Here is a 9922-nt window from a genome sequence, read left to right as displayed (position 1 = left end):
AAAAGTATTTAAAACAACTACAAATAGAAAATAAAGGATAAATCAAGAAATGAGTTTTCCATACTTCACAAAATTTTATAAAATAATGATTCCAATTGACTGTGATAATACATATGTATATATAATGCAATATATACAACTAAATCAATTAAGAAAAACTATACAAAGATATGCTCAAAATAACTAGAAAGATACATTCAAAAGAAAAAACACAAATAGGAGAAAAAGGGAGGCTTAAGCCTTAACATATTAAATATGCTGTAAGTGGTATAAATAAACCAATTAAAAGACAAAGACAGAGTCGATTAAAAACTATGGCCCAACTATATGCTGTCTGTAAGAAAATCATTTCATGTATAAAAAGTTGGAAGAATGGAAAAATATGTATCATATAAACACTAAATAAAGGAAAGTGAGAGTTGCAATGTGAATATCTAAATAAATCAACTTCAGAGAAAATAAAACTAACAAGGACAGAGAGGGACATTATATATTAAGGTCAATTCAAAAAGAAAATACAGCAGTTCCAGCAATCCTAAGTAAATATGCATCAAACAATGAAGCTGCAAAATATATGAAGCAAAAGTAAGTAAAACTAAAAGTAGAAATAGAAAAACTTACAATTATAGCTACTTCAACCATCTTTCCTCAACAATTGATAGAACAACTAGACAAAAAAATCAGTAAGGATATATAAACTCTGTACCACACCAACTGGATCTAATTAAAATTTATACAACACTTCACCAAACAACAGCAGTATACATTCTTTTCATGTCCCCCTTCAGAATATACACCAAGACAGGTCATATTCTGGGAAATAAATATAAAGAGCAGAAATCATGAGCGCATTTTCTGATCACAATGAAGTAAAACCAGAAATCACTAGTAGAAAGATACCAGATAAATCTCCAAAGTCTTATAAACTAAAGAACACAATTCTAAATAACCCATGTGCCAAGGAGAAAGTCTCAAGGGAATTTCTTTTTTTTAATGAACTGAATGAAAATGCAAATACAACATATCAAATTTACTGGACAAACTTAAAGCAATGAAGAGAGGAAAGCTTCTAGCACCAAGTGCATGTATTAGAAAAGAAATATCACAAATCAATAATCTAGGTCTAATCTTAAAAAGCTAGGAAAAGAAGACAAATATAAACCCAAAGCAAGCAGAAGGATGGACACAGTAAAAATAAAAGCAGATTTAAATTTAGTTGAAAACAGAAAACAATATAGAATTATCAATGAAGAGAGAAGAAAGAGCTGGTTCCTTGAAAAGATATTAAAATTGGACAAACCTCTAGCAAAACTAGAAAAAAAAACCCCAAAAGATGCAAATTGCTAATATCAAGAATGATATAGAAGCTATCACAATAGACACTTCAGGCATCAAAATATTGACAAGGAAATACTGTGAACAACTTTACACATGTGAATTTGACACAAGGAAGAAAGGGAGCAATTCTTCAAAAAAAGAGAAAAGAAACAGGAGCTCTCAAAATTCATTTAATATGAAATAGGTAATTTAAGCAGCCCTATGAATATTAAAGAAACTGAGTTCACAATTTTGAACATCCAAAAAAAGAAATACTCAAGTCCAAAGAGCTTCACTGCAGAATTCTACCAAAAAAGAATGAACACAGACTCAACAAACTATAAAAGATTATAAAAATTCCCAATTCATTTTACAAAATTAGTACTACTCAAATATCAAAATAAGGCAAAAAGTCAGTACCCCCCAAAAAAAGAAAACTACAAACACACATTCCTCATGTATACAGAGGCTGAGATCCTTAACAGATTATTATCCAGTAGAATCCAACAATAGTTAAAAGAATTAGAAATAATCAAGTATAGTTTATTCCATATATGCAAAGCTTGGTCAGTATTTGAACATAAATCAGTGTAATTCAACATATCAACAGATTAAAGAAGTTAAAATTTATATTGATTCTGGCAGTGAAAAGATGGAAGAAGGACCTTGGTTCTTGTCATCTTTGAAGAAAGAATTCAGTGAAGAAACCAAAATTGTGAAAAAGATAAAAGTGTTTATTGGGAGCAAAGTACCAGTGAAAGAACACAGGTGGGCTCTGAATGACTTACAGGTTATGAGGGTGACTTAGGGTGCTTACATGGGACAGTTTTCCAGGTTGTCTCTGGCCCATCATCTCCATATTTGGTCCTGGAGTGTGCATGTATTTCAGCCAATATGGATTACAGCTGGCATCTTCTTCCTCCATTTGTCCTTCCCCTAGACTGAGGGCCTTCTCTGTGCATGTGTTGGGCTGGGAAATCCACAAGAATGCACCCAGCCCAGGGCTCAATGCTCTCACTAGTATCCCATCTCAAAGCATTAGCATTTGCAGCTGTTCAGTCTGGGGCCTATCTACTCCTTACCTCAACATGCTTATATCAACATATACAGCAAAAGCGTTTGGAAAATTTTAACATCCATATATGATAAAAATAAGAATGCATGTTCAACATCATTTAAGAAATGTAAATTAAAACCACAATGAGATATTAGTTATCAGAATGCCTAAAATAAAATAATAGTGACAGCACCAAATACTGGTAAGGATGCAGAGAAACTGAATCACTCATACACTGCTGATGAGAATGTAAAATGGTACAGTCACTCCAGAAAATTTTTCAGTTTTTATAAAACTAAACATGCAACTACCATATTACTCAGAAATTGCCCTCTTGGACATTTATCCTAGAGAAATGAACATGTATGTTCACAACAAAACCTGTATATAAATATTTTATATCAGCTTTATTAGTAATTGCCTAAACACTGGAAATGACCCAGATGTTCAACTGGTGAACAGTTAAAGGAGCTATGGAATATCTATACCATGCAAAACTACTCAGAAATAAAAAAAGAACTACTAATGCCCACAACTTGGATACATCTCCATAGAAATATGCTGAGTGAAAAAAGCCAATCCTAAAAGGTAAGTTACTCTATAATTCCACTTATGTTAACATTCTTGAAATGACAAAATTATATATAAATGGAAAACAGATGAGTTGTTGCTGGGATTTAGAAGAAGATGGCTACTTGGAGCAAATTGGGTATGGCTGCAAAAGAACACAGGGCTTCCCAGGTGATGCAGTGGTAAAGAATCTGCCTGCCAGTGCAGGAGATGCAGGAGATGTGGGTTCGATTCCTGGGTCTGGAAGATCTCCTGGAAGAGGAAATGGCAACCCACTCCAGTATTCTTGCCAGTAAAAATCCCATGGATAGAGGATCCTGGCAGGTAGAGTCCATGGGATGGCGGAGAGTCGGGCATGACAAACAGCCCAGCACAGCACATAAAAGAACACCGAACAGGGTCCCTGTAGCTATGGAAATGTTCTGCATCTTGACTGTATCAATATAAATATCTTCATTGTGATATTATACCATGATTTTTTTTCAAAATGTTACCATGAGGGAAACTAGGTAAAGAATACATGAGCTATTTCTATATTATTTCTTACAACTCACATGTGAATCTACAGAACCAGTGTTTCCTGCATTGCAGGCAGATTCTTTACCAACTGAGCTATCAGGGAAGCCCAATCTAAAACTAAAAAGTGTCAATAAACAATGAATCCCTAACTCTCTGCTTCCCTTCCCTGGACACTCAGTCTACCACCAAAAGTTTCTTCTTTCAAGTAAAACAAAGAAGTCACTCCCACTATATTAAAAAGAAAAAAGCCATTGCAACACATAAATGATTATAAACAGTCTTAAATAGTTGCATTGTATGGGAGCATGAACAGAATCAAACGACACCAAATAATGCATAATCTGATAAAATGTTTCTTCATCTTATATAAAGATGTGATCACTTCTGATAAATAGAAAAATCATATATTTTCCCTATAAGACTATCAGAAATTTCAAAATAAATGATAGTCATTAAACCGTTCAAAACAGTAAAAAAAAAAAAAATGTGTTTTCAACCTTCCTCCCAGGGACTGAATGCACCTACTTCATAAAACACCAATGTATTAATAGAAGGAATACAGCCTTAATCTGAGAAAGGCTGTGTTTGACTTTATGCATCCTGGCCTCTGCTGATTTCTGGGGACTTGGAATTGAATGTTGTGACTGAGAAGAAACCCTAAAGAAAGTAAACATATTTCCCCCTCTTTAAAATTGAGGTTTAACTATACTTGGTTTGTTTAACATCATCAATAAGGAAAAGAACAAAAGCACATAAGAAGAGAAGGTGGTGATGGAACACACCTAACTTTAGAACTGGCGCCAGGCAGGGGGCTTAAAGAGAAACACATATAACAGATTGTTGTTTCTCTCCTGCTGCCGCTTCCATTTACAAAAATCTCTATCTACATCCCAATCTCCAGAATCCACTTCTCACCACCTTCATCACTACTATCCTGGGACACATCGCCAAATGGTGCTCAATTCAATTCTCGCAACAAACGTCTCCACTTCTTTAAGCAATACCCACACAACAGCCAGCAGCCTCACTAAACAGAAGTTAGTGGCTAGTGTTACGTCCTTGCTCAAAACAGTGGCTCCCACTTGTCAAGGAAAAGCCGAAATCCCAGAGTTGTCTACCAGGCCCCACAGACCGAGCCCCACACGCACTCAACTTGCCCAGCTCTAACCACCGCACAGGCTTCCTCAGAGGAGGACGCCAGGTCCCGAGGAGCCGGGAGCCAGCGTCTCGCCTTCCCATCCTCAGCCCTGTCCTCACCGCACGGACCCTGCGTGGACCTCAGGCCTACCTCCAACCCCTCCAGTCTCTTTCCTCCACAACTGCTGGGTCTCACTCACCTCAGCAGCAGACTAGGTCGGCAGGGAAGGAGGCTCCCCAGGTCCGGGAAGCGCAGGCCGGAAGTCAGGGGGCCCCCAGGTACCCGGATGGAGGTCAAAGGTGATGGCGCCCCGGGGCTGGCGCCTGTGCGTCTCCTGGCTCCGGCCCACCCAGGGAGGGAGGCGAGAGCGGACGTGGCTGGCTAGCAACCACGGAGGGCAGAGCCCCCAGGCCTATGCAGCCTCTCTGCAGAGCTCCCGGCTCCGGTCATCCCTCCCACACTGGGTCAGTGTCTTTGTTTAAGTTGTGTGTCGCCTCTGGTCTTGCTGTCCACTGTATTTGCTTCAATTTGCCTGTGGTTCAATTCCTTACTGCTTTGAGGTGTTACCTAAATCACCTGTTCTCGAAGATGCATCATCTGACCAGGATATTTCATTATACAACCCTTATCCCCACCTTCGCAATCCATGCCACATTATTTAGTTTTTTCTTTGTTCAACGCACTACTCGCTTTCTAAGATAGGTTAGTTTTACTTTTATGTTTTCCTTAGCACTCTGCTACAAGTGAACTTCCTCAGGGCGAGAAAAAAATATTTTCTAGCCATACCGGCTTCAGCTTTTTAGGTCACAGCCAGGACTTGGTCTTCTACTTCAGAGCTGGCACTTTTCTTCATGCTCACGGTCATGATCTAGATTCAAGCAAACATCCTTCTGTTGAATTGCCACCATAACCTTCAGCTGCATACTATTCAATGTATCTCCCTTACTTGCATTTAGAGAGTTTTCTAAAATTCAAACGTGACTATGTTACTCCCCATCTGAAACCATTTAATGTCTGCTCATTGTGTTTAGGATTATGTAGTATTTCAGTGAGAAAGCTCATTTGACATAGAATGATGGAGCATCCTTACAGACAGCTCATCTTGGAGATCAGAGAATTATTCCCATTACAGTGAGACTTTTGAATATGGCCTTAGGGAGAGGGAGTGGATGTGACTTATTGAGAGCAATGTGCCTAACTTTATGTGTCGCCCTAGATTCGGCCCTTCAGATGAACCTCTCTAGAAGTCATGCTTTCCCAGTTTAGACACATGATAGGCAGTCAATAGCATTCTCTCAGGATTTCTGCTTTGCCAATAGTTTAAAAATACTGAGGAAACTGGAAGTTTATTAGCATGAAAGGAAGACTGTGAGGATTAGGGGAGAAGTGAAACAAGGCAGTAATGAGAGCAATTGTTTAGACAGATTTATAACATTCCCTGGTATTTAGCAGAGAATGTATCTTCTGAGGGCACGAGGAGAGATGGTGAGGTTTGTATTGATCTACAGTAGCCTATTCTCCAGGTGCTGAGGTCAGGGATTTGAGACCATGTAGAATCACTGACACATAAAAAGATAAAGTTAGACGATATCTCAGTAAAATCTTAATATATTACTTAGTAAAATCTTAGTGTATAGTTAGTAATATCTTTATAGCTCTTTCATTCTACGTTAATGCTGTGAATGTTTAGCTAATTTAAAACACCTGTATCACAAGATGGAATATGACTAAGAGTGTTGTATCATTATGTAAATAATGTCATAGTCTTGTTAATTTGAGAGACTAATTTCTATCAAAACATGGATCATATCTGTCTTATTTTTTATTCCTGGTTCCTAGAGCAATGCTTGGAGCATGCTTTTTTGAATAAATGAATCACGTTTTTTAGCCTTATATTTTTTTTTCATATAATTTATTTTTGTTTTATATATTTTCATATAATATAGTTTTTGTTTCATATGCTATTGCCATTATATGCACAAAAGTTTATGAAAATGTTTACCTGAATGAGAATTTTGCATATTATTGTTTATTTATAATATCCTGTGAAAAATAACTAATGAAGGACACTTAGAAGATGGTTGTTCGTGGTGAATTATCTTGAAGTAAGTAAAGAGGAATGTTCTATTAGGACGTTTTAACTTAGGTTATATAATAGGTTGTAAGTTGGTAGTCCTTATTGTGCAATGAGGTAGTCCTTATTCATCTCAAGAAAATAGTAAAGCCTGTGGCATGAGATTCAGAAGGAAAGTTTATATTTGAGGATAGCTGAAACAGTCACATTTGAATAGTTGAATAGTATATTTTCAAGGATACAAAAAGATTTTACAGTTTAAGTTTAATACTAAATTTTGGAAGTTAAGACATTCATTACCTACTTATTGAGGACTTACATTTTGCAGGATGTGGAGTCAAAACAAAGTCCCTATCAATACATTCACACACACACACACACACACACACATTACCCCCTGCCTACTTATATGCCTACTGTACATATACACTTACCTATATGATTATTTTATCTACTCACATATACCTGTATACCTATTACATATACACACATACATATCTACTACTCATATTGTATATACGTATATATTTTCTGAGACTTAAGAGAGCATCAGAATTAAAACTGGTGACTAAAACCATTATGAATGAGAAAGTAAATTTATAATTTTAGTAAAAAAAATAAGCATGATAAGAAAAGTCTGTAATTTCGTGAAATGACATTGTCTAAGAAATGACAGCTTTATTATGTAACTTTCTTCAGAATTATATCTTAGATATGTGGAAGCATTCATACTGGAGTATGTGCTCAATTTTTAATTTGTACTTTGTCATAATTTTAATTATATCTCCCAAGATTTTTCTGTTATCTCTGAAGGATTCACCTCGCTAAAATGATTATTCAACTTTAAAAGTCTTCTGTTTTCAAAATGTTTTGAAAGAAAAACCATGTTAACAAATTATTTAGCCTATTTTAAAAAATGGCACTGTATAAATGTTCTACTAGACCTTCTTTGTGCTTCCTGGAAACCTCTCTTTATAAGACACATTGACTTTTTCAGGCAATCAAGGTGCTCTTTAGTAAATGGCTTCACAGAGCATCAATTTCCATGAAAACAAGTGCTGGATATTCTTATCAGCCATTCTCAAAAGTGTCTTTTAAAGGCAAGAACAAATTGAATAAATGCAATATTTATCTTTCCCTTGCAAAGTTTGACAGACTTATATACCAAGAGTATTTGTATTCTAAATCTTCGGTTTTACTTAATGTATATGCCTCATAAGAACATGTGTTTTCAACCACGTGCAGAAAAGCTGACCCTGAAATTGTGTGTGCTATCTTATAATTTTTATGGATGGTTATAGGATTTTTGTACTGGACAAAGATCAGTTTAAAACAAGTAAAGGTAAATGCAATTAAAATACAGCTTGTTATTAAGTGGTATCTATTTTATGTCAAATCTTGTCCTCCAAAATATTTAAAGTACATACCTATAAAGACTTGATAAACTATTCACCTGAAGAGAAGGCAATCATATTATATATGGATTAATAAATGCAAGAAAGAAGAAAGTGTGAAGTAGAATGAAAAGTCAGAAGTCAGGGAGAGAGAAAAAAAAGACAGCAATGGTAGGCAGGAAGCAGAATATTATGTAAAACAGATAAAGAATAAAAAAAATTCAACAAAATGGTGTATTATCACTCGTTAGTTGTCTGGTCTCTTTTCCCTAGTTTCAAAAACATTAATATTTGTGATCATATTAAAATTTAATATCACTGTTCTCACATATATATTAATAAGACCCCTTCTCTCCTTATTTCTTCCTTACCACCAGTTTTGCCAGCCAGGAAATACTCTTAGAAAATTACTTCCATGTGTGGATAAATGGAGAGAAGGAAGAGGAGGAGGAATAGTATATATATATATATATATATATATGTGTGTGTATATATATATATATACACATATATACACACACACACACAGACACATCTACATATACATGTATATATGAACCAGGCACCCATGTGGCTCCTAAGGACGGGCTGAACTTGGGGTCTGTGCCTTCAGTCAAAGCTTTAGATGGAAGATCTCAGGTTTCAACACCACGTGTTGACAAAATGTTTGATGCTCCACCAGCTTTACCAAAAACTGCCAGAAAGTCTTTGGGAACTGTCAACAGAGCTACAGAAAAATCAGTTAAGATGAATGGACTGCTCAAACAGAAACAGATTAACTTTCTCTACCAAAAAGATTGCTGCGAAGATTGTTAAAGCAAAAAGTTCTGTTTCCGCCTTAGATGACACCTACTCAGAAACAGAAAAATTCTTTCCCTTCAATCCATTAGATTTTGAGAGTTTTGACCTCCCTGAGGAACACCAGATCGCACACTTCCCCTTGAATGGAGTGCCTCTCATGATCCTTGATGAGGAGAGGGAGCTTGAGCAGCTGTTACACGTGGGCCCCCCTTCGCCTCTGAAGATGCCCCTTCCACTGTGGCGGTCTAATCTGTTGCAGTCTCCCTCAAGCATTCTGTCAATTCTGGATGTTGAATTGCCACCTGTTTGCTATGACTTAGATATTTAAATTTCTTAGCACTTTATAGTTTGGGTATGCATTAATAGTTTGTATTAATAAAGCAATTCTTTGTTTAATAAACTCTTACTAAAAAAAAAAAAAAAAAGAGGCTTATTAGGCTTCCTTGGTAGGAATATGTATTTTTTTTTTTCTGAAAGTTGCTCAATCGTATCTGACTCTGTGTGACCCCTAGTCCCTGTATGTATACACACACACACACACACACACACACACATACACAGAGCTTCCCTGGTGGCTCAGATAGTAAAGAATCTGTCTGCAATGCAGGAGGTCCAGGTTCAATCCCTGGGTCAGAAAGATCTCCTAGAGAAGGGAATGGCTAGCCACTCCAGTATTCTTGCCTGGAGAATTCCATGGACAGAGGAGCCTGGCGGGCTGCAGTCCATGGAGTTGCGAAGAGTTGGACACGACTGAGCGACTGAGTACCACTAGCACCAGTTAAATTATAAAGTCCTCTTTGGTTTTTGCTCATGTTTTGTTTTAAGATATTAAATTGCTTTTAAAGTGCTTGAAGCTTTTTCTTTGTTTGTGAGCAAAGTACATGGTCTTATTGACTTTATACCTAGGAAGGTGACATTGGAAGTGCCAATGCCGTATTTTTCTTTCCTTTCACTCCATTACCTGATGTAACGAACCAAAGTAGGAGATCTTTAGCCTTTTATTGTATTTATTCTTTTTTGAATTCTTGATTAGGATGTCGTCAGTGCCTACC

General features: G+C 36.5%; 1 pseudogene; it reads left to right on the top strand.

Moving 5' to 3' along the window:
- The first annotated feature begins 8621 nt into the window (after window positions 1-8621).
- Window positions 8622-9198, top strand: LOC122675197 (annotated as a pseudogene).
- The last annotated feature ends 724 nt before the right edge of the window (window positions 9199-9922 follow it).

Source organism: Cervus elaphus, chromosome 19, assembly GCF_910594005.1.
Source record: "Cervus elaphus chromosome 19, mCerEla1.1, whole genome shotgun sequence".
Lineage (NCBI taxonomy): Eukaryota > Metazoa > Chordata > Mammalia > Artiodactyla > Cervidae > Cervus > Cervus elaphus.
The sequence above is the reverse complement of the archived record's forward strand: the minus strand, read 5'-3'. Positions and strand labels throughout refer to the sequence as shown.